The sequence below is a fragment of the Procambarus clarkii genome, chromosome 26, assembly GCF_040958095.1.
Source record: "Procambarus clarkii isolate CNS0578487 chromosome 26, FALCON_Pclarkii_2.0, whole genome shotgun sequence".
NCBI classification, from domain to species: domain Eukaryota; kingdom Metazoa; phylum Arthropoda; class Malacostraca; order Decapoda; family Cambaridae; genus Procambarus; species Procambarus clarkii.
This window is the reverse complement of record NC_091175.1, coordinates 6,569,072-6,592,338: the sequence shown is the minus strand read 5'-3', so window position 1 is coordinate 6,592,338 and position 23,267 is coordinate 6,569,072. Positions and strand designations below refer to the sequence as shown.

Genomic DNA, 23,267 nt, shown 5'->3' with positions numbered 1-23,267 from the left:
TTTCTGACAGACAGATGAAGGCAATAATCGAAGACAGTATATCTGACTGGAGGAGTGTTACTAGTAGAGTACCACAGGGCTCAGTTCTTGTACCAATAATGTTCATCTTCTACGTAAACGATCTACATACCAGAAGAAATACAAAATTATATGAACATGCTTGCAGATAAGATACTGGGGAAGATTGGAGATGCAGACGATTGTAATGCCCTTCAAATTGATCTAGATAAAATAAGAACTAGGAGCGACAAGTGGCAAATGGAATTCAGTGTGAATAAATGCCATATTATGGAATGTGGAATCGGAGAAAATACACCACACACAACTTACAATTTATGTGAAAAGGCATTGCAGAACTCATAAAGAACGAGACCTATGGGGGGTTTTGGATAGTAAGCTGTCGCCAGAGGAACACACACAGAACCTTGTGAGAGGTGCGTATGCGTCACTTTCCAACTTCAAACTTGCTTTTATTTATATGGATGTGAAACACTAAAGAAACTGTGACTTTCGTGAGACCAAAATTGGAATATGCAACAGTTGTATGGTGACCAAATCTCAAGAAGCACATAAACTGGAAAAGGTGCAGTGGCTTTCTACAAAATGGCTTCCGGAACTGAAAAACAAGTTACGAGGAGAGACTAGAGGTGTTAAACGTGCCAAAGCTAGAAGATAGAAGAAAAAGTGGAGATATGTTCACCACTTACAAATACCAACAGGAATCGACCAAATTGTCATAGAGGAATTCATGAAATCAGGAACATAACAAACAAGAGGACACAGATTAAAGCTAAAGAGACAAAGGTACCAAAACAAAATCTTAGAAAATTTTACTTTGCAAACAGTGGTAGATGGTTGGAACAAGCTACGTGAGAAGGGGGTGGAGGCCAGAACCGTCAGGACCGTTGTTTAAAAGCGCCATACGACAAAGAGTACTGGGAAGATGGGACACCACCACACCACCTCTCATCACAGCGTTTCGGGCAAGGAAATCTTCCACCAATATGTACCCCGGGCAAATATATGCCCTGGAGTACATATTGCCAGAAATATGTCCTTGCAAGGACAAGGGTATTGTCCTTGCCGAGTCTTTGGGTCTCTTCCTCCTTCCCCCTCCCTCCTCTCTCTCACGCTTCCTCCTTCCCCTCTTCCTCCTTCCCCTCTTCCTCCTATCCCCGGTCTGCTTGCCCTTTCTTTACTTGTTATATGTAGGGATGGAGTTGTAACAAGTGAGGTAGCGTAGGCTCCAGTGTAAACAGGAGGTAAGATGGGGCCCTGACTCCACTCATCTCCATCTCTTTCTCTCCTCTATCCTCCTATTCTCTCTTTCCTCCTATTCTCTTTCCTAAACCCTTTCCTTATTGTTCTCTGTCCCATTGCCTACTCGTTGTCTTTCCATTTCTTTCCCCATTATCTCATTTTCAGTTATCCTAAGGCTGTAGGCTAAGGCTATGTCTTCTTCCTTGCCCTTGTCTTTAGTGACTAGAGACAATACTGCTCTCATTACTTGGCCTTATGTTCGTTTTAAATGCCCTTTCCTCTCATGTCTACATTTTCATCACCGATTTGTCCTCCCACTCTCCTTTCCATCCCTGACTTTCTCCTACTTCCCTTTCCATCCCTGACTTTATCCTACTCCCCTTTCCATCCCTGACTTTCTCTCACTCCCCCTTTCCATGCCTGACTTTCACTCCCCTCTCTCTCGTCTGGCGTGTTCCCCTCAGTGTGTGATCAGTAGGGGTTGCAGGCTTGCCACCGCCCAGCAACAAGTTGAATGTGGAGTGGTTGAGGGAGGGGCTTACTGGACTGGCCGGCCTTGCCAATGGCTCCAACAAATACCTTTCCCGTGTGTGAAGAAGTTTACTACTCATACTGTTGCTGAACAAAAGTGTTTTATATATATATATATATATATATATATATATATATATATATATATATATATATATATATATATATATATATATATGTATATATGTATATATATTATGGACGAGATGTATTGTCCTTGTAGGGCTATTGTCTCAAGATGAGTGACATTGTTCCATAAATTCGCACCTGGAGAAGTAAACAATTTAACTGAAAACCGGTTTATCTTAAGTCATCGTGAATTGTTATTGTTTACGTTCGTGTATTTTCGCCGTGTAATTTATGGCGTGCGGCCTCGGCCCATTGTTGTGGAACGGTACTTGAAGGTACAGTACTTTATTGCAAAGATACGTAATTTATAGTTTGGTACTTGTACACCTGCGTCGTCAGTTTGTGACTTGAGTTTATAACTGCAAATTGTCAACAGTTTGAGGATTAATTTTGTACGTTGAATTGGGAACCTGAGCGTTGATGGGGGAAATGTGAGGGGGAGGATTGAGGGGGAATACTGTAGTCGCCCAACAGGGGAAGGATTTCCTTCCCTCTCTCTAAGTTTAGACCCTCGTTGTGTGAGTATTGATTTTCTGCAACACTGCGCTGAGGCTCCGCGTGCTCAGCAGCACTTGCAACACACGAGGGGGAGTGACTGCAATTGATATTTTTTTCAAAATTTTTGACGTTGCCGTTATACGTCGAGTGTATGAGGCAGGGACATTTTGGACGCAGACGCCAGTGTTCGCTCGTCTATCTTAGAGATAATGTTGATTTATATTGTATTTGCTTTACAGCGGTTTGAATGTTTCCTTTGTAAACTGTGCGAGAAATTTGTAAAAAAAAAGTGCATTGCGAGAAATTTCATTTGAATTTCGTAAATGACAAAAAGTTGTGAAACAAAGTAACGGGTAGTTTTTCCAAGTTATTTAGTTTATTTTCTTTGAAATTTTGCAGTGTGGCTTAGAATATTTTCTAGGAATCTACATTTCGTAAGTTCACAACTTTTTTAATACTTCTTCAGTGTCCTATTTTTTGCATTCAGAGGACTTGGAACATGTTTCTGATAGTCAATACATAGATCGTTACATTTTATCAGGAATTTATTTTAATCATACGCAAGTCAACATTAGAATGAAGGCAACTGCAGAAAGCCTACTCGTGAACGCCATTGTGTATTGGCTTGAACATTAGTGTACCAGCTTTAAATGTTCAGGCTGGTTTGATACAGGTCTAGATAAGGAGTCGACACCCTTCAGGACAACCTCCCCAAGCTGTCTTAAGCGAAGGTCGAAGCGAAGTTCGAGGGAAATAATAGCCATTTTTTATACTTAGGAGACATTGGCAACAAATTAAGCTTGCCATCAAGGGACCATATTTCTTACACCGTGTTATCTGTTTATCTTTGGATGGGCAGGCTTGTAGCATATAGTTAAGTGATGTGAGGCTGAGGTTCTTGTGAAGGGAAGAACATGAAGGTATGACCACCAAACCACACATTAGAAAAGGGAGAAACGACAACGTTTGGGTTTGTTTATCATCATACCCATCCTGGACACGTCCGTAATGGTCCTCAGGACGGACCGAAACGTCGTCCTTTCTCCATTTTCTGATGTGTGGTTTAATAGTCATATCTTCAGCCACGTTATTGTGACTGGGGGGGGGGGGATCCAAAGGGGAGCCGGTGGGCCGAGCGGACAGCACGCTGGACTTGTGATCCTGTGGTCCTGGGTTCGATCCCAGGCGCCGGCGAGAAACAATGGGCAGAGTTTCTTTCACCCTATGCCCCTGTTACCTAGCAGTAAAATAGGTACCTGGGTGTTAGTCAGCTGTCACGGGCTGCTTCCTGCGGGTGGAGGCCTGGTCGAGGACCGGGCCGCGGAGACACTAAAAAGCCCCAAAATCATCTCAAGATAACCGCCTCTCAACTGTTAATCAACTGGTGTATAGATTCCTGAGCCTATTGGGCTCTTAGTCATATCTACATTTGAAACTGTGTATGGAGTCAGCCTCCACCACATCACTTCCTAAACAGTGATCCGGTACATCATTATAAATGATGTACATTATTTGTTTACATTATTTTGTACATCATTATAAATGATGTACACAAATAATGTACATCATTTATAATGTAAACAAATAATGTACATCATTTATAATGATGTACCGGATTATCGTGTACATCATTATAAATGATGTACACCAGTCATGGGGGTCTGTGTGATAAAGCTCAGTTTTTGTTTTATACTTTTTTAGGGAGTAAACAGTGGTGGTTTTTGCTTAAATATATTAAGTAAGTACCTTAACATACAAACTTCATTGTGACTGTCAAAAGTTCTTAACAAAAATTGGGCAAGTCGTTTCCTGCTTATTAGTTTTCGTTTTATTAACTGAACCCGGATTTTATTAGCATTTAAATAGAGCAGTGCATGATGTAAGAACTGGCTAAAGGGGTAAATAGCTCCTATAAGTTAACCCATGTGACCGTTTGTGGATGCTTAGATGATGACATTTGGCGAGTAATCCTCTCCTGGGTGCGTGTCGGTGGGGTTGGCCGGCCTGGCTCTGAGGGTGGGCGGAGGTGCCGGTGAAGGATAAATAATAACTTATATTAATGCTTTTTTTAAGTCATACTTTCGTCCAGGATGAGACGTTCTTGCTGCACCCTTAGGGAAATCACACGTTTTATTAAAGGTGACACAGCTATTGGGATTTTTGCTCATTATTCCGAATTGAATGGAACAATTCTCATTGCTGGATGATTGTTCTGGAGGGATTTTGTTATATTTGCTTAGTAGATATTATGACTGAATTACATTAGTATATAATAATATGAAATATAAATAGCTGTTTTCTGTACTGAAATAGTATAGTAAATAAATAACGCGCTGGCACCTGCCCACTCCCTCTCGCTCGCGCCAACGCTGCCAACCTCGCCCAAATTCCCATCGAGGAATCAGTTGATAGTAAACTGTCGTGTGGGGAGTGTGCGTCCCTTTAGAGACCTTGATCTTGCGTCCTCAAATACCGCTCGTGAATTACTAGTCATTTTCAGAGCACGTAACTCGCTGTGACACCCAGAAATACTTTTGGATTGCTACCAGCAGCCTTGTACTGCAAAGAACATAATCCCTGGAACTTTATTGTGGCTTTCATCTTAAACGCAAGGTGGGTGGGTGTAAGATTGTGTGTGTTCTGTTAGCTTAAACCGTTAGAGCGAGTGGAAGTTGTGATGAGGCCACTCCTGGGTTGGTTGTACTTGCCGGAAGAGTGAGTGGCAGCTACTCTCAGAGTGTAGTGATACTACTGGCTTAACCACGGCAAGTTACGGTACTTGAGATGCATGTGGGTGGCAGGAATGTCTTGGGGTAGTTAGTCAAAGACATCATACACAGGCTTTGGCGGTCAGTTTGTTTAAATATGGGTCATTATATTCACGAGAGTAAGCTAATTTGACACGCAAGGGAAGGATATGATTGCAAAGAAACATTACGCAAGAAAGACATGCAGACATTTCTAAGAAACAAATTAGCGGTGAGCACGCCAGTATTCCTTGATAACCGGGATGCTGATATTGTATCTCTGTGGTAGATTGCCTTGACAAGCAGGTAGCAAGTGTTTACTGAGTTAAACTGACGCATGCTGACGAGAGAGAGAGAGAGCTGGTCTTGACGAGTGAATGTAGATGTAGTGGGCACGTTGTTGGCCTCAGGCAATAGACTTTTGCATTCTTGGTCTGGTCGCCACTAGGGTGGGGCAAGCTATACACCACAGCTGTACGTGAGGAAAGACTGATCGAAATGGTTTATTTTGACAGGCCGCTGGTGTGGGTGGATGTTCAGTGCCTCCCCTGAATTATTGATTGTTAGTTGTGAGAGTGGAGTGTAGTAGCCTGCTAGTGTATATGCAAGTACATATCGAGAAACTTTTTGTATGGTTGGCAAGCTGTTGCTTTTATTAGATTCTCTCTCTTTGGATTCTGCCAGATTTGTCTTGGAACATCATTTACTGTGTACCATGTTGCTTCCTAGCGGCCACGTAGTGGAACCACCCACCCACCCACCTCCCGCTGACCAAGACCTCCCAGGTCACCCACCCAATCTCTACCATCTCCAGCTACCCGCCCGACCACCACCAACCTCCCAGGTTACCCGCCCGACCACCACCAACCTCCCAGGTTACCTGCCCGACCACCACCAACCTCCCAGGTTACCCGCCCGACCACCAACCATTCGGGTTACCCGACCAACCACCACCTCGGGCTATCTGCCCACTACGCACGTCAGCCACCCAGCAGCCTTTTCTCGCCTGACCAGTTGTGGCGACCCACTCACAGTATTCATCAGGCAGCGTTTGCAAACCGCTGTGACCTTGAGTTGCGTAATGCATAATGAAAATAGCCAACAGAATGATGCTGTCAGTATTTGCATTGTCGTGTGTACGCGGTGCATATCTCTATCTATCGGGATTGTTACATAAGGATGTGCATCCAAGGTTTTCTGTGGAATGTGGCAACGTAGAGAGGAAGGATGGATGTGTTGGTTGATCTCTCATCCCCCCCCCCCCGCCTATAAAAACACTAATACTAACTTTGCTTTAAGCAATCTAAAAACGTGGAGATGTTAGTGTCGCCTCTCTTACTGTAGAGTGACCATGTGGCTTGATTTAGATTAATTTGTATAGCCCATTAATTCATTGGGCTAGTATAGGTGTGTCAGCTGGAATAGCAAAGAATTTTATCATCAAAGTTGGGTGCCATCATTACACAGCTATTCTAGCTGTTCGATGACAAGTCCAAAGAACTTGTGTATACAGCTTGTATTGCAAAAAATAGGATTGCTTGCAACTGAATAACATATTTTTTTCTTAGTAATACAAAACATTCTGGGCTGTTTTTCACGAAAGTTTTAAGTTTTTGTAACATTTTTTTTATATAGTCATTATTTCAATTATAACATTGTCAAAATATTATTACTTTGGAAAAACCTGCATATTCCAGGGTTCGTTAAGTACTTTTGACCGAGAGGTGTTAGGCCCATGAACTAGTTAAACTGTCATTTGGCTTAGGAAAACACAAATGGCCATTAAAATAAGTATTTCTTTTCTAGTTAAGGGATGTTCATGGTGGTATGTTCACCCACAGGATCAGTGACACTGCCCAATAAACTCGCTCTTACCTTGAGGTTACCTTGAGGTGCTTCCGGGGCTTAGCGTCCCCGCGGCCCGGTCGTCGACCAGGCCTCCTGGTTGCCGGACTGATCAACCAGGCTGTTGGACGCGGCTGCTCGCAGCCTGACGTACGAGTCACAGCCTGATTGATCAGGTATCCTTTGGAGGTGCTTATCCTCTTCAGGGCAAATTAAAAACAAAATGTAGGAAGAAGGTAGGGTGGAGGTTTGGGGGGGGGGTGTTAAAAGTTGACTTTGAGCCATATCAATTAAATAAAAGTAGCTGTTTAAATTTTCTATGCCAGATTACCTCGAAGGGCGAGGCAGTGGTACTCAATTTGTGTGAATACCATGGCATGTTCATTCAATTTTTATTCAATGGTTAGGTTAGGTTATTCAATGTATCACTTATTCAAAAATAGCTGGTGGTTTAAACAAATATAATTTGAGCTGACTGTTAAGGAATGAGAGTAACATTACCAACGATTTAATTTCTTTTTATAAAGCAGAAGTGGTTTAAGATACTCAATTTATAATGACGTGTATATCATTGAACCATACTACATAGCGAACTAGGAAATACAGCCTAAATTTGCATAATTGTATCAGTGAATAGAAGTTCTCTGCATTAGATTATCTCGAAAGTCTTCATATAAGAATTCCTTCAACATTTGCGACGGTTTGTAGATAAAATTAAACAGTCATTTTAGGACTTCAGCCTTAGTGTTCAGATTAAGATTAATTCATAAAAGATATCATATTAGACTAGTTAAACATATATATATATATATATATATATATATATATATATATATATATATATATATATATATATATATATATATATATATATATATATATCTCTGAAAACTCACCCCAGAAGTGACTCGAACCCATACTGCTAGGAGCACTCTGCTGGCGTACAGGATCCCTTAACCGCTCGATCAACACGACCGGACAAAAGAGGATTGTCTGGTCGAAATAGCCTCGGCTACCATCCTCTTTTGTCCGGTCATGTTCCACTCTCAAGAGAATTTCCACCCTCCTCCAGAGAGTTAGTCCACTCATGGGAAGACGAGATAAGAGGCATGATTGGGGGAAGGAAAGGGTCGACATATTTCAACTGAAGACAGACGTTCTGATATATTCCTTAAGAATTTAGGTCATCAGATGCCACCGCGTTGTTGTTCTTCACCTCACCATCCCTCACTCGACAGGATCTTTATCATGGAACCTGATTTAGCCTATTCCTTTTGGGAAATGTGGTAAGGGTGAGACATGACATTTCCGCTTAGCCTAGGCGAGAATGTGCTATATCAGGCTGTACCCTCAGAGTTGAGCTTTAACTTAGGAGATTTATCATATCTGCTCTTGAACCCATGTTTAATACTTGCAACTATAGGTCTCCACAAAGGGAGTGTATGCTTGAGAATTGGCCATAACTCAGGTAAAATAGAACAGATTTAACATTACGTACAACACCTTTCTTGGTACAGGATTGTGTACTTCATCGACCCAAAAGAGCAGATAAATATGCTCTATGAAGCCCCTCTTCTGGCCAAAAGATATCATAGTAAAAGTTGTCCTTGTATGTATGATCCCTGTGATCCGGTTGGACAGCAGAGCTCCATCCCCTCTGGTATGATGCTTGTTGGTATTCAAACTGATACAACAAACTTAGGCTTGTCTAACCCAAAAGTTAAATGGTCAAAAATGCTTTGTAAATAGTAAAGCATTCATGAACCTGGATTTTTTTTTTTTAATCTTCATTACCCTGCACTTGTTGAGATTGAACTTTGGTAGCCATTTGTCAGATTATACTTTGTCAAGGTCAATTTCAGTTTTTTTAAGTCATCCACCGTCTAAGAAAAAAAAAATCGTTTCAACATCACCAAATCATTGACACGGAGAAGCATACCCCTCCTGGATGTTTAACCCAAGAACAAGGTACTAGCTTAATGACTGTCAAGGCTATTTTTCTGGCTCAGCATGCCAAGTACGTTGAGGACTGCTTATCGGAATGTAGGCCTATTCGAAAACCAGTCGATCATCTTCATTAGCACTAATTCTTTCGGTCATCAGTAGTCCATTCTTTTTAATTTTTTTAACAGAGCTAGTGCATCTACTCTTAGATGAATTTTGGTTCATTTTTTTACATGACATTAATTAGTTTATATTTCAGGTAAGCTAATAAACACGCTTATTTAATTAACTCGAGAGTAAATGTGGATTTAATTATGTAAATTACACTGGTGAACAAAGCATTTGGTCCAAAGATACCCCCGGTCAGTCGCAGTATAATCAAGCTTTGTATATTTTTGATGATGAGGCGTGTTTCGAGTAACGAAAGGTTACGTCTATTACGATTAATTGTTTACAGTGGTGCATAGCCTAGGCTTGTCCTAATTGGTGCATTACGAGAGGAGGGGGCATAACATGGCGAATATTTAGTAGGCGGGAGGTTAGCCTAGCCTACGTTGGCGTCACCATTTCCGGTATGTAGACTTTATGCTCCGATGTTTATTGGAGCGTGACGTGTCATGCCATTTACACTTTGACATGGTAACGAAATAGCTGGTCTTGCGCACATTCTGAAACGTGCATCGAGACGTTACGTGTCTTGTTAAATGTACACTCTGGAATGTCTTGTGCATTGAAACGTTTTGGAATGTGTATATCCTTGCCTTCTCCCTCACGCCCTCTCTCGGTGAAACGTTACTGTATCCTTCCTGAGTTTACTGGAAGGATACTGGGTTTACTGATGAGTTACTCATCATTGACCTTATCTTTTGAGGATTTTATTTATTTATTTTTTTTTAATTTAGGCGTATTGTTACCAGTATTTGTGAATATTTAGTGACGGTAAAGTTTTTTAAGTTTATTTGATGCGGTGTTGGGTTATTAGAGAGTTGTAGGTGGCGATGCACGACTGGCCACAGTGTCATTGTGTTGGGGAGGAGAATGGTGGCAACCAGGTTACTGGCCAGAAATTCTCAACACTTGTTGACAGTTTTTACACGGGTGCTCACACACTCGCGCTCTCACTCTCTCGTGTCAGAGTAGTTAATAAATGGAATGGACTATGAAATGACGTGGTGGAGGCAGACTCCATACACAGTTTCAAATGTAGATATGATAGAGCCCAGTAGGCTCAGGAATCTGTACATCAGTTGATTAACGGTTGAGAGGCGGGACCAAAGAGTCAGAGCTCAACCCCCGCAACCACAACTAGTGGAAAGTGCGCGGGACTCGTAATCCTGTGGCCTGGGTTCGATTCTCAGTTTCTTTCACTGATACTCCTGTTCCCTAGCAGTAAATAGGTACCTGGGAGTTAGACAGCTGTTACGGGCTGCTTGCTGGGGGTGTGTGTGTGTGTGCGCGCGCGCGTGGAAAATAATTAGTAGTTAGTAACAGTTGATTTGATTGACAGTTGAGAGGCGGGCTGAAAGAGCAGAGCTAAACCCCCTCACAAGAACTAGGTGAATACGCGTGCACACACATACATAAATACATACACGCACACAAAAGCATACACGCACGTAAGTGTAAAGTTTTCTATGTACATGAAAGGCCCATCAGTGTCTTTTCTGTTGAGGGCGAATGTTAAAAGTTGCTCTTTGACGAGCTGTTGTCTTCAGCTTGACAACTATACCAGTGTCTGATCCAGTGACTGGCCAGGTTTGGACTGACTGGAAGTTGCTTCTCACGCTCTGGTCTTCTCATTCGCCCCCCCCCCTTCTCTCTTTGTATATACTCTTTCTTCTTCTGCAACGGACTTTCAATTCATCTTGCATCGTTTCTTCCGCCTTTCAGGCTTTCAGAGTTTTTCCCCCTTTTTCTTTCGAATTGCTTTAAAGCATTGTCAAGACAAATGGTGGGCGCGCGAGGGGCGCTTTCCTTTTCCTGCATTCTGCTTAATACACTCCATTCTGTTAGGCCCTAGAGTCGTAGACTATTGGTTCTTTGGTGAAGGACGGAAGTAAAAGTGCTTGTGTGATTTAGGGGGATTGAATATGACAATATTTCGCGTAAACATACGTTGAAGACATGAGGCATAGTTCTTTTAAGTATTGGTAAATGCTAATCTTTTTGTTTGATACACTGTTCACTTGAGACAGATAACTTCCAGCTCAGTTTGGGTACAAGTGGCAGGATAAACAACCCAGCGTTTTTATTCCCTATTCGGGAGGTCATTAACGTAATGCTTTGGCAGAATGTTCTCCTGCAGGATGAGTGATGCTGCCCAATAAATTTGCCCTTCGGAATAAAATAAATACTTGCGAGGCTTGTGTCCTGTTATTTGTTTGTGTATGAAATAACGCTGCACCATTGCCTCTCAGGTCCACTCGACGTAACAAGGATGCTCTCATAGTCGGCGGGCATTCTATCCCCTCTGGTATTTAACCCACTTCCATTATCTTCCCTCTTGAATGTGAGGCAAGTACCGGTACTGGTGGCTAGACTATAATAGAAAACAACAGGGTTAAACCCTCTTGAGAACTGTGTGTATGTGTAGGCCTGATTGTAAGTCTTCACACAAATGAAATCAAACACAAATAGCCTACAGAAGGTAGCCAATTAAAGTCTTGGAGATAAACCTGACAACGGGCCTTGCGGTCATCTAGTGAAAAAGTCGAGGAAGGGAGGGGCCTGAGAAGTGGAGAAAGTTGGGGCTGATTAATGAAAGTAGCGAGGAGCTAAATATTTGGTGGGTGGTTGTTGGACCGAGAGATGTGGAAAAGCTGAAGACATTGTGGCTAATGGTTATTATTATTATTAACGTCTTTATTGACAAAATTAATTACAATTTTGCCTAATCTGAGGATATTGATAGTCTTATTAAAGTGAGGATAATGCTGGTATTCACTGTCACGCAGGACAGAGGGTCGTACATAAGACAATAAGTCTAAAATGTAGGCTAAAGCACATATATATCATGGTTACAATCAATGTTTTAATGTATGGATATGTGAGAAGACATTGTGGCTAATGGTGAACTGGTAAGCAGTGAAGGGGAGGGTGTGGGTCGGGGAGGAGGAGAGTGATCCACGGGTATTGTGACGCCACTGAGGGCTGAAGACTTGTGTTTTGTGGCTGTTTTCATGAGCTCTTCTTTGGCAGCGAGGTGACTGTCTGTTAATTAAGGCACCACGCACACACACGCTAGGTCATGGATGTTGCTTTACGAGAATTTATAATTTACACGCTAGAATTGTCACAGATCCCATTGCTGATTCTTGTAAATAGTAAATAAGGTAAAACATAGTATGAATAAACATACCCACTTTTCGTAAAGGGGCTGAAATATAGGCCAGGGCCACTCTTTAACAAGGGTCTGAAATTACTCGTTAGTAGGAGGTAGAAATGTCTTCTGTTTATAATGTTTATAGTGCGCCTTAATTGTTCTTAGGATATTTTGTCAACCAATGATATACAAACGAAAACGAAGTATCCAGTCAGCAGGTACACGGCGAATGGTGTCAAGAGTGATGGGTTCAGATTTAGGGGACATGGTTCCAGACTTATAGGATAGCCTATGTACACAAGGGTGTGGGTGTGTTTGTGTGCTTGTGCGTGCGTGCGTGCACCACCACTCAGGGCGTGGAGAGGGGTGTGTCCCACCCCCCACAAGTGCCGGCGACAACTCCGTAAATGTCAAGGAAGCCTGCCACACCTCGGCTCTTATTCCATTACCTCGCCCTGTTATCGCCCTTTGCCCAACCCCCCCATTTGCCCTTTGTTCTCCCAACCTCCTATTGTAATACTTGGTCTCAACAGTTCTGTTGATGATCACCTCAACAGATCACCAGCTCAACAGATCACCAGCTCAACAGAGGCCCGAGACTGTTCAACACTCTTCCACTAAGGGCCATGACTGGCCGACCCCTCACAGTGTTGGAGAGGACTTAATAAACACCTCCAGAGAACACCTCATCAACCAGGCTGTGATTCACACGTCAGGCTGCGAGCAGCCGCGTCCAACAGCCTATTTGACCAAACCATCAACCAGGAGGCCTGGTTAGAGACCGGGCCGCGGGGACCTTGACACCCAAAATCAACGCAAGGTAACGGCAGGGTTGATAAACGGTCAACGTTTTCTTTCCCTGTTTGCTTGATCAATCCGTTGCCTGTCTGTTGCGTAAGGCCGATTACTGTTATCCTTCCATTCGTGGGGTTGTCATTATATCTGTTATAATGTTAGTGGCGTTTTTTTTCCTTATTTAGGACATGTGGTGTCCCGTTATCAGGGACAGGAAGCCTGCACTTGACTTTATCGAGAACACCCTTGGCCATCCTGCTGACCTTTCTCAGGATGCAACCCACATGCTCATTAGGAAATCACCTAATGATCCCTTGTCTTGGTTACAAATAAAAACAATTCCCAACCATCTGTGTCGTACCCAGGGCCTGCGGTTGTGTGCCAGCGAGGTAGACCACTGCGTTAGGTTTGATCAGGGTGTTTTGCACCCTTGTAACAGTATAAACGGGGCACACAATTAGGCCGAATAAAAGAACATTTATAATACGCTTGCAGAATAAAAACAAGTTGGTTAGAGACATTATATATATATATATATATATATATATATATATATATATATATATATATATATATATATATATATATATATATATATATATATATATATATATATATATAATATAATATAATATAGAAGGAAGATATATTTAATCTTTCTTTCCTTCTGAAGATGTATTTAATATACGAAAGTACTTAAGGAAATTCCTGTTTCATTTTCCTCCGTGGTCTGACATTGTCATATTTTATATATATATATATATATATATATATATATATATATATATAATAAAAATTTCACTGTTTCCTCGATAAAGTCGCACACTGTGTGTGTGTGTTATATGTACATTGAGGCCGTTAAATAATGTGTATGAGAATGTTAGGTATGATTAAATAGGCCCAGATGACACGTGTCAGGGAGAACTATGACAAGGTGGTGCCAGTGGGTCAGGGTGACTGACACTGCTCGCTGTCATAATGTCAAGGACACGTGAGGCAATGTCTCCTCTCTCAAACTTAAACCTTTCTTCCCTTCCCCTCTTTCGCCAACTTTCTTCCCTTCATCTCCTCATTTGGGAGATGAAATACTTCAAGAGTCAGAGAGAGAGAAAGACCTGGGGGTTGATATCACGCCAGACTTGTCCCCTGAAGCCCATATCAAGAGGATGACATCAGAGGCATATGCCAGGTTGGCTAACATAAGAACGGCCTTTAGAAACTTGTGTAAGGAATCATTCAGAACATTGTATACCACATATGTAAGACCAATCCTGGAGTATGCGGCTCCAGCATGGAGTCCATATTAGTCAAGCATAAGACTAAGCTGGAAAAGGTTCAAAGGTTTGCCACCAAACTAGTACCCAAGCTGAGGGGTATGAGCAACGAGGAGAGACTACGAGAATTAAACCTCACGTCACTGGGAGACAGAAGAGTTGGGGGGGACATGATTACAATATACAAGATTCTCAGAGGAATTGATAGGGTAGATAAAGACAGACTATTTAACACCAGGAGCACACGCAGTAGGGGACACAGGTGGAAATTGAGTGTCCAAATGAGCCATAGAGACATTAAAAAGAATTTTTTCAGTGTCAGAGTTGTTGACAAATGGAATGCATTAGGAAGTGATGTGGTGGAGGCTGACTCCATACACAGCTTCAAGTGTAGATATGATAGAGCCCAGTAGGCTCTGGAACCTGTACACAAGTTGATTGACAGTTGAGAGGCGGGACCAGAGAGCCAGAGCTCAACTCCCGCAAGCACAACTAGGTAAGTAAACACACACACGCAGGAAGTAATGGCGTGGAACTTAAATTTAGTACATACAGTACAAGCCTATGACAGGGCTCTATTTACTTAGTCGTAGAACACCGGTATAAATTGCCCTCTGGTGTAGTAAATTCAACACAGACCAAGTTCTGAGAGCAGCTCAGACCAAGTTCTGAGAGCAGCTCAGACCAAGTTCTGAGTCGTGTGCCAGTAAGAATAGCAGAGGCTGTGTATCTCCACTCCACGTTAGGTTAGAGCCCTCGTATAACCTGCTCTATGCTCTATGTCTAGCCGAGTTGTGATTAAGTGGGAGATATGAGGCATGATAGGCGGAGAGGTGTTCGATGCGCCAGGAAGCTGGTGTAGGTATGGCGGTAAGTAGGTAGTAGGGCGGGTGTAGGTAGGTAACCTCAAGGTAAGGCAAGGTAGGTAACCTCAAGGTAAGGCAAGGTAGGTAGGGGGGGTGTGGTTTGTTTTGGGTGGTAGGACGGGTAGGGTGCACGTGGTGGTAGCGAGCATCAGCTGTTTAGCACGTGCCAGGGCGCGTGAGTCACCAGTCATACCACACCAAAATAACCGGCCGTGGCCTTAGGTGCCACTTAGTTATAGGGTTTAAGGGGGTGGGGCGGCGGGGAATGTGTAGCCGTGAAAACTGAGGGTATTATGAGGTGGAATGGGAAAGGAGGTGAATGGGATTCTTGGGATGAGGGTTTGGGGTTATTTGGTGAGATAGAAAGTGGAAGGGGGTAATATTGTGTAATACAAAGCTATCGAGACACAGTGAGAAGCGAAATAATGTAGTTAAAGGTAAGGTTGTGAGAATTGTGATTAAGTAGGTGTGGGTGTGGCTCCAGGTCTGGCTGTGACCCAGCTGTAGGCTAGGTCTGGCTGTGACCCAGCTGTAGGCTAGGTCTGGCTGTGACCATCACCGCCTTCAAACATCACAACCTTCCCCCACCACCATCACTGCCACCCCCTCCCCCACCACCATCACTGCCACCCCCTCCCCCCCCCGCTACACTCACAACCTCGAACACCTGTCACATTAGTAATCCACCACCAGCTAGCTATAGGTCGGCCCCCCTACCCCTCATACACCCACACTACATATACCCCCACCACGTGCATATTCAAACACTATGTGGTCATATAACCTACACCCTCCCCTACACATACCGCACCAGTCTCCCACACCTACCCCTCCACTTTCCCATATACACCCTATACTCCCCCACCGCACCCTATACTCCCCCACCACACCCTATACTCCCCCACCACACCCTATACTCCCCCACCACACCCTATACTCCCCCACCACACCCTATACTCCCCCACCACACACCATGTACTACGTCCACCCACATCCGTCACCCACCCAGAAGGGAAGACATGTTTGTTTTGGTGTGGACTTCATAGTGTTGGAGTCAGATTCCGAGGACCAAGAATATCTCCCTCTGTCGGCTGCGATCGGATCGTGTATAACCCAGAACTTTTATATCCTTATAGAAGGGTATATATTGAATAATAATAATCATACCCAAACATATTATTATTATTAATGGGGTGAGTTGGATAAATTAAGGGAAGTGGTTGCCATCTCGTGTGGCCTTCAGAAGACCCCTGAGTCATAATACTGCATGTCATTAGCTAGTCCAAAACCGTGTCATGATGCGTCTCTCATTGTGAGTCCAGCTGTGTCGTCTTACCAAGCGCTGCGAGGCAGAGTCCTCCTGTCAAGCTCTGTTTAGCTGTGTCGTCCTGTCCAGTGCTGCGCAGCTGTGTTGTCCTGACAAGTGCTGGGCAGCTGTGTTGTCCTGACAAGTGCTGCGCAGCTGTGTTGTCCTGTCCAGTGCTGCGCAGCTGTGTTGTCCTGTCCAGTGCTGGGCAGAATGTAAAGGATCTGTGAATAATGATGTTGGACGACCTAACGTTTAGGGAACATAACCAAGCAAATATTGTCTCAGCCAGAAAAGTGATACCCAGCTCTGCTCAGCTGTGTCCTCCCACAATATACTTGCAATAAATTTGTTTAAATCAGCAGGAGAATCAAGGAAGGGGTTCGCCAGCATCCAGCACTCCGCGCACAGCTCGTGTAACGGATCCCACTTAAGTGGGATTGAAATGGCTTCTTAGCAATCCATCTCTTTGTGACAGTAATATCTTAATAGTTAAGACTGTTAATAGCTAAGAGTATCCCCCTTCCCGTTAGTAATTAAGAGTATCTCTCTGCTCTCTTTCTGTTGATTGGTCGCTTTATTCTCTCCTGAAGAGAGAAGAAATTGACTACTACTACTATGAAGCATCGAACCCTGGCTCGCCAAGTGGGAGTATATATACAGTATATATATATAATTCTCTCATTCTATGAAGAGTGAATATTGTATTGTTTGTATTTTCATACAATCATATTTATATTTTGTCAAGAAAAAGATTATAGTAAAGCTGCGAAACTATAACAAAACTTTGTATGTGCATCAATGGGACTCAATTTATTCTGACCCCGTTCTCTTCATTGTTGATGAGCTGGATTACTTAATTCAACTTTTTTGTTCTCGTCAAATTTGTGGTAAAAATGTTGGAGGCACGATGTTGTTAAAATGTGGTGGTGGCACTATATTATGTAGTTAGGTGTGAGAGTAAGTGTGAGACGTGTTTGAGGAAGCATGCATTAATATGCAGGCGATGAGTCAAAATAACGTGGCTGAAGTATGTTGACCAATCCACACACTAGACAATGAAGGGACGACGACGTTTCGTTCCGTCCTGGACCATTCACAATCGACTTGAGAATGGTCCAGAACGGACCGAAACGTCGTCGTCCCTTCATTTTCTAGTGTGTGGATTGGTCAACAAGCATGCATTAAGTTATTAAGAGGGGCTGGTGGTGTTGATCGCTGGCGGAGGCAGCAGCAGCAGCAGTGGTGGCGGCCAGCCCTAACACTGCCAGTCTGCCTCACAGCCCTTCGTGTCATCTCTGTTGCTTGCATGACCCGGGGACAATTGGAGAGTGTAATTTGCGCTAGCTGTGAGAACTGAGCAGCTTCCTTTATCTCCCGTGCTCCGTTGTGTGCACGGCGTCGTGAGAAAGCTGGACCGCCAGCGTCCCCGGGTACGCGCTGCTGCGCCTTTGTTTGTAACTTTGCCTCACAAGGAGGGATGAAAATAATCACTTATGTTTATCATTTACACAAATCAAATAACTCCTGAGCACGCTATACGCATCTTGTTAAGAGATAGCCGGCAGATTTGTATTTCCACTTAAAAGCTTGTGATGGGTGTGGTTGTATTCTTAGCAAGAGATATATTCCGTAGATAGGCAATATAGTTAATGAAGATACAGCAAACATTCATCTTGAACGATTTAGTTGCAAATGGTAGTTAATATATAATACTTGCTAAATGATTCATAACCCATAATAGTTATTAAGAGGCAAATGGCACTTCATGTGTGTGTGGGGGGAGGGGGGTAGTAGACTAGGGGGTCGTGAGGGGGTGTGGGTGTGGCTCTGGATGTGGGTGTGGCTCTGGATGTGGGTGTGGCACTGGAGGTGGGTGTGCCAAGAGCTGGCAATTGTCTTGCACTGAGACTCCACTGACTCCACTCTTAAGCTTTTTTCTAGTGTTCATATAGGGAACGTTTTTGCCCTGGTAGCGTATGGGAGCATATTTTGACTTGTGTGCGGTTTTGCTGACGTCAGTTTTATCATACTACCTGTATCCGTTTTGTAGCTGGGATGTGTGTGGTTACTTGGTACGAGGATGTTACGGCTTGTAATGAAGCAGGTTCCTGTTGGTAGGCTTGCTACTGTTAGTAGACCAGGCTGTTGGACGCTGCGAACAGCCGCGTCCTGGTTGACCAGTCTAGCAAACAGGAGGCCTGGTCGACGATCGGTCCGCGGGATCGCTAAGCCCCGAAATCACCTCAAGGTAACCTCAAGGTTGCTACAACGATTCCAGATTTCTGAACTATATTGCACCGTACATGTATTTCATTAAACCGCTAACTTGATTACACTATTCCAGTATTAATTAAAGTGTCAATTTGATTATTTGAATTAAACTTGTATCAAACTTGAATCATCCACGGACTCGACTACAATTGAAATTGATGTTCCAGTTGAATGGGAACACATTGATAATCAAGATAAAAAAAATGTGTACTGCTATATAAGATATATTAGATAAAAATTTTTAGGGATATATGTAAGTAATTATCAAAAGAAGTCACCGAGCCGGGAAGGCTGTGTAGCAGGGATATATGTAATGGCATCTTACTTCATAGGATTTATTTTTTATATCGAATTAAATAATTACATATCTATCCCACTTCCGTATATACTGAAGGTCAGTATGTGACCTTCAGGGGTCGAATTATTCCAAACATATACATGAAGTCATTGGAATCTTCACTTAGGATTCTTCGCGAGTGAATACCATGTGTGCCGTGTACATGCCGTGTAGTTATTGGCTGACCGACGAATTTTGAGTGCGTCCTCTTTGTTCTTTTCCGTGTTGGATAGTGTGAAATGTATTCACCTCCTAGTTGTTCTTGCGGGGGTTGAGCTCTGCTCTTTCTGCCCGCCTCTCATCTGTTGATCAATCAACTGATTATTATCCCCCCCCGGCACCCCCCCCCCCCCCACACACACACCCAGGAAGCAAGCCGTAGCAGCTATCTAACTCCCCGGTACCTATTTACTGCTAGATGAACAGGTGCACCAGAGTGAAACAAACCCTGCTCATTTTAATCCACCTCCACCGAAGATCGAGCCCTGAACCTCAGGACTACGAATCCGAAACGCTGTCCACTCAGCTGGAAAGGGGCGGGGAGGAGCCCTCAGTCTCCTCCCACCCCCATTGCTCTAAAAGTGTTGATTTGCAGTATTGTTTTATTGCTGTCAAAGTTGGTCTATAAAACCTTAAGGCATATAAAGTTAACCATCAGAAGAGAGGCCGGGATGCCAGCATGGTTCTATAGTCTTAACGATCCCAATATCATTGTATATTAAGAAATAATGATATTGTTCATGTAGACATTTTTCTTAAGCGCTATATATATATATATATATATATATATATATATATATATATATATATATATATATATATATATATATATATATATATATATATATATATATATGTCGTACCTAGTAGCCAGAACTCACTTCTCAGCCTACTATGCATGGCCCGATTTGCCTAACAAGCCAAGTTTTCCTGAATTAATATATTTTCTCAAAATTTTTTCTTATGAAATGATAAAGCTACCCATTTCATTATGTATGAGGTCAATTTTTGTTCATTGGAGTTAAAATTAACGTAGATATATGACCGAACCTAACCTAACCTATCTCTATAGGTTAGGTTGGGTTATGTAGCCGAAAAAGTTAGGTTAGGTTAGGTTAGGTAGGTTAGGTAGTCGAAAAACAATTAATTCATGAAAACTTGGCTTATTAGGCAAATCGGGCCTTGCATAGTAGGCTGAGAAGTGAGTTCTGGCTACTAGATACGACATATATATATATATATATATATATATATATATATATATATATATATATATATATATATATATATATATATACATATATACACATTTGAGTGAGGTGGATGGGGTGAGGTGGCATTAATAGGGTATGAATTTCATCAACACAAGACAGAACAAGAGGTGGTATTAATAGGGTATTAATTTCATCAACACAAGACAGAACACGAAACAATGGGTATTGAATAGAAGTGTTTGTAGAAAGCCTATTGGTCCATATTTCTTGATGCTTCTATATTGGAGCGGAGTCTCCAATATATTGGAGCGGATATATATATATATATATATATATATATATATATATATATATATATATATATATATATATATATATCCCCCGTTGATAGGTTGGTTTGTGATGTTAGGTTGGTTGACTCAGGGGGGGGGGGGTGTTCATTGTGTTTGGTTGTGTTTGTTAAAGCGGGCGGGGGATGGCGGGACGGCACGAGGGGGAGTTGTGGTTGTTGCCAGTGGTGTCCCTGCTGCTCCCTCCGTCTGGCACATCAGCTTTGGTTTCTCCTGAATCGAACCTGCCGGGTGTGTTGTCGTCGGGTGTGTGTGTGTGTGTATGTACATCTGCCAGGTGTGTTATCGTCGGGTGTGTGTGTACACACCTGTCGGGTGTGTGTGTACACCTGACTGTGTTAGTCGCAGTTGAAATTTAACTCTTTATTTCATAACATTTTGTCAATTGATGTACATTATTTAATTTGTTACTCCAAAGTTCTATCGTAGGGTAATGTTGAATATGTGTAGATTTAGTTAAGGTCTCTCATCAGCTCTAACTACTATGGTATCGACTTCTGAACTATTCCAAGATTGTTTATGTTCCTGACAACATGAGAGCAGTAGAGCAGTGACTGACGCAGTGTATCAGTTTTCCTAGTCAGTTTCACAAGATTTCGTGTACGCTCTAGTGTGTGTGTGTTATATCGATGAGCCTAAAACCCATCCACCACTATTGTGGAGGACAGTCTGCTGGTATCTCTGGTCCATCGCCGCCACCGTAGCTGTCATCACTGGTATCATTTCATCTGCGGTGAACACTATCCGTGGTGACTCAAGGTTGTCCCCCTATCGTGTATCGCCATCGTCTCCAGGAAATTGCGCCAGAGAAAGTTGTATATCCCGCCATTATATTTCCTGCCGAGTGTGTTGACAGCGGGTGACCTAGTGGCAGCATGTGACACACGGCAGGCCGTCACCGCCCACGGGATATGGGTATGGGGTGAATAATAAAGAAATAATTGAATTGGCAGCCCTCACTGTTACCCCCCCCCCCAAGTGCCCTTAATCCTGGTAGCGCGCACAAACACATTCCAGCGATCTCTTCCATACCCGAGTCTGCAATTTATCCGGCATTGATGCGAGTTAACCGAATGGGGCGCCGGTCGGCCGAGCGGACAGCACGCTGGACTTGTGGTCCTGGGTTCGATCCCAGGCGCCGGCGAGAAACAACGGGCAGAGTTTCTTTCACCCTATGCCCCTGTTACCTAGCAGTAAAATAGGTACCTGGGTGTTAGTCAGCTGTCACGGGCTGCTTCCTTGGGGTGGAGGCCTGGTCAAGGACCGGGCCGCGGGGACACTAAAAAGCCCCGAAATCATGTCAAGATAATCTCAAGAAACCCTAGACGAGGCGCGCCGGGGTAATGTGGAGCGTGTTTGGTATTTACAACGAGGCCTCTACGGTATTGTTAACCTTGAAACAACATAAGGTTGATACGTAGTTAATCTGAAGAGTTTGTTTGCTGCAGCCCTATGACGGGCTGCGGTTACCACTTGCAAGCGTGATGTGGCTAGACAAGGAGCGCTCCAAGAATTAATTGAGTTTACCAGTAACAAACTTTTTTTTTTCATCCATCCATCTTTCCCCTCATTCTACCCATCTTTCCCACTCATCTTTCTCCATCATTCCCCCTCATTCCACCCATCATCCTACCCCTCATTCCCTTCATTCCACCCCGCTTTTCCTTCCACCCTTCAGTCTTTAATCATAATATTAACCAACAAACACTTTCTTCTTTTCTTAAGTCTTCGAGCTCTTATTTCTTATTTAACAAAATGTGAAGACATTGTTTAGGTGACTGCTAATGTTATGTTTATTTGTTTGGCCAACCTTGACTGTTCCGCGATTTTTTGTTTACGTACAAACACAGCTGTCTGTAGGTTCCGTGGTGTGTGTGTGTGTGTGTGTGTGTTTGTGACCGATGTCTGGAGGGTACAGCACGAGTACTGGGGGGGTACAGCACGATGTCTGGGGAGTACAGGACGGGAAACACCAGGTGACCCTCTGTCTTGTAGCTTCTCTCAGCTACACGTTACTTGGGCGACCTCTTACACTCGTGTCCCCGCGCCGCTGACAATACGGAGCTGGTGGTAAAATGTGGAGATTGGAGTGGCCGGAGAACTGCAAGGGTGGTCGACTTGGTGTGATATATTATAGCAGTTGATGGAGTCTTAAGTTAGAAATGCCAGGGAGGAATATTGCCAAATGTCAAGGTTACAACTGCTGGAATATCGGAAGAGAACGCTGTATATTTATACTTACTCTTTGGCAGGTATAGCCCGTGTGTGTCGCCAGAGTATTTGTAGTTTTGGGTCGTGGGTAGTAGGTCCATATTGCAGTGGTACTGGTGAGTGTCGTGTAGTGAAACACGGCCCCGGCGCCGTGCGGTGAAATGCGGCCCCGGCGCCGTGCGGTGAAACACGGCCCCGGCGCCGTGCGGTGAAACACGGCCCGGCGCCTCCCTGTAAGTGTACGGTGGCGTGTATGTTGCACATTCAGCCATGGCCCTTGTGGGGTACCTGAGCTGATGACTTCTCTAGTTAGCACGCTTTGACCTCTCCCTTATTAAGCCTTACCCTACTAATTTATCCTGGA

The 23,267-nt window shown here is 43.3% G+C and overlaps 1 protein-coding gene across 15 annotated transcripts in view; it reads left to right on the top strand.

The window, feature by feature from the left end:
* The window catches only part of Synd (protein kinase C and casein kinase substrate in neurons protein Synd), a 193,792-nt gene that overhangs the window by 7,672 nt on the left and 162,853 nt on the right, over positions 1 to 23,267 (top strand). For 4 of the 15 annotated variants that reach the window (XM_069331812.1, XM_045739981.2, XM_069331814.1 and 1 more), the window contains exon 1: positions 4,820 to 5,031. The exons of 5 other annotated variants lie outside the window; for them this stretch is intronic. The gene's annotated coding sequence lies outside the window, so the exon portion shown is untranslated. Of the gene's footprint in view, positions 1 to 4,818; positions 5,032 to 23,267 lie in introns of those variants that run through there. 6 more of the 15 variants (XM_069331810.1, XM_069331806.1, XM_045739980.2 and 3 more) reach the window with 2 other exon arrangements.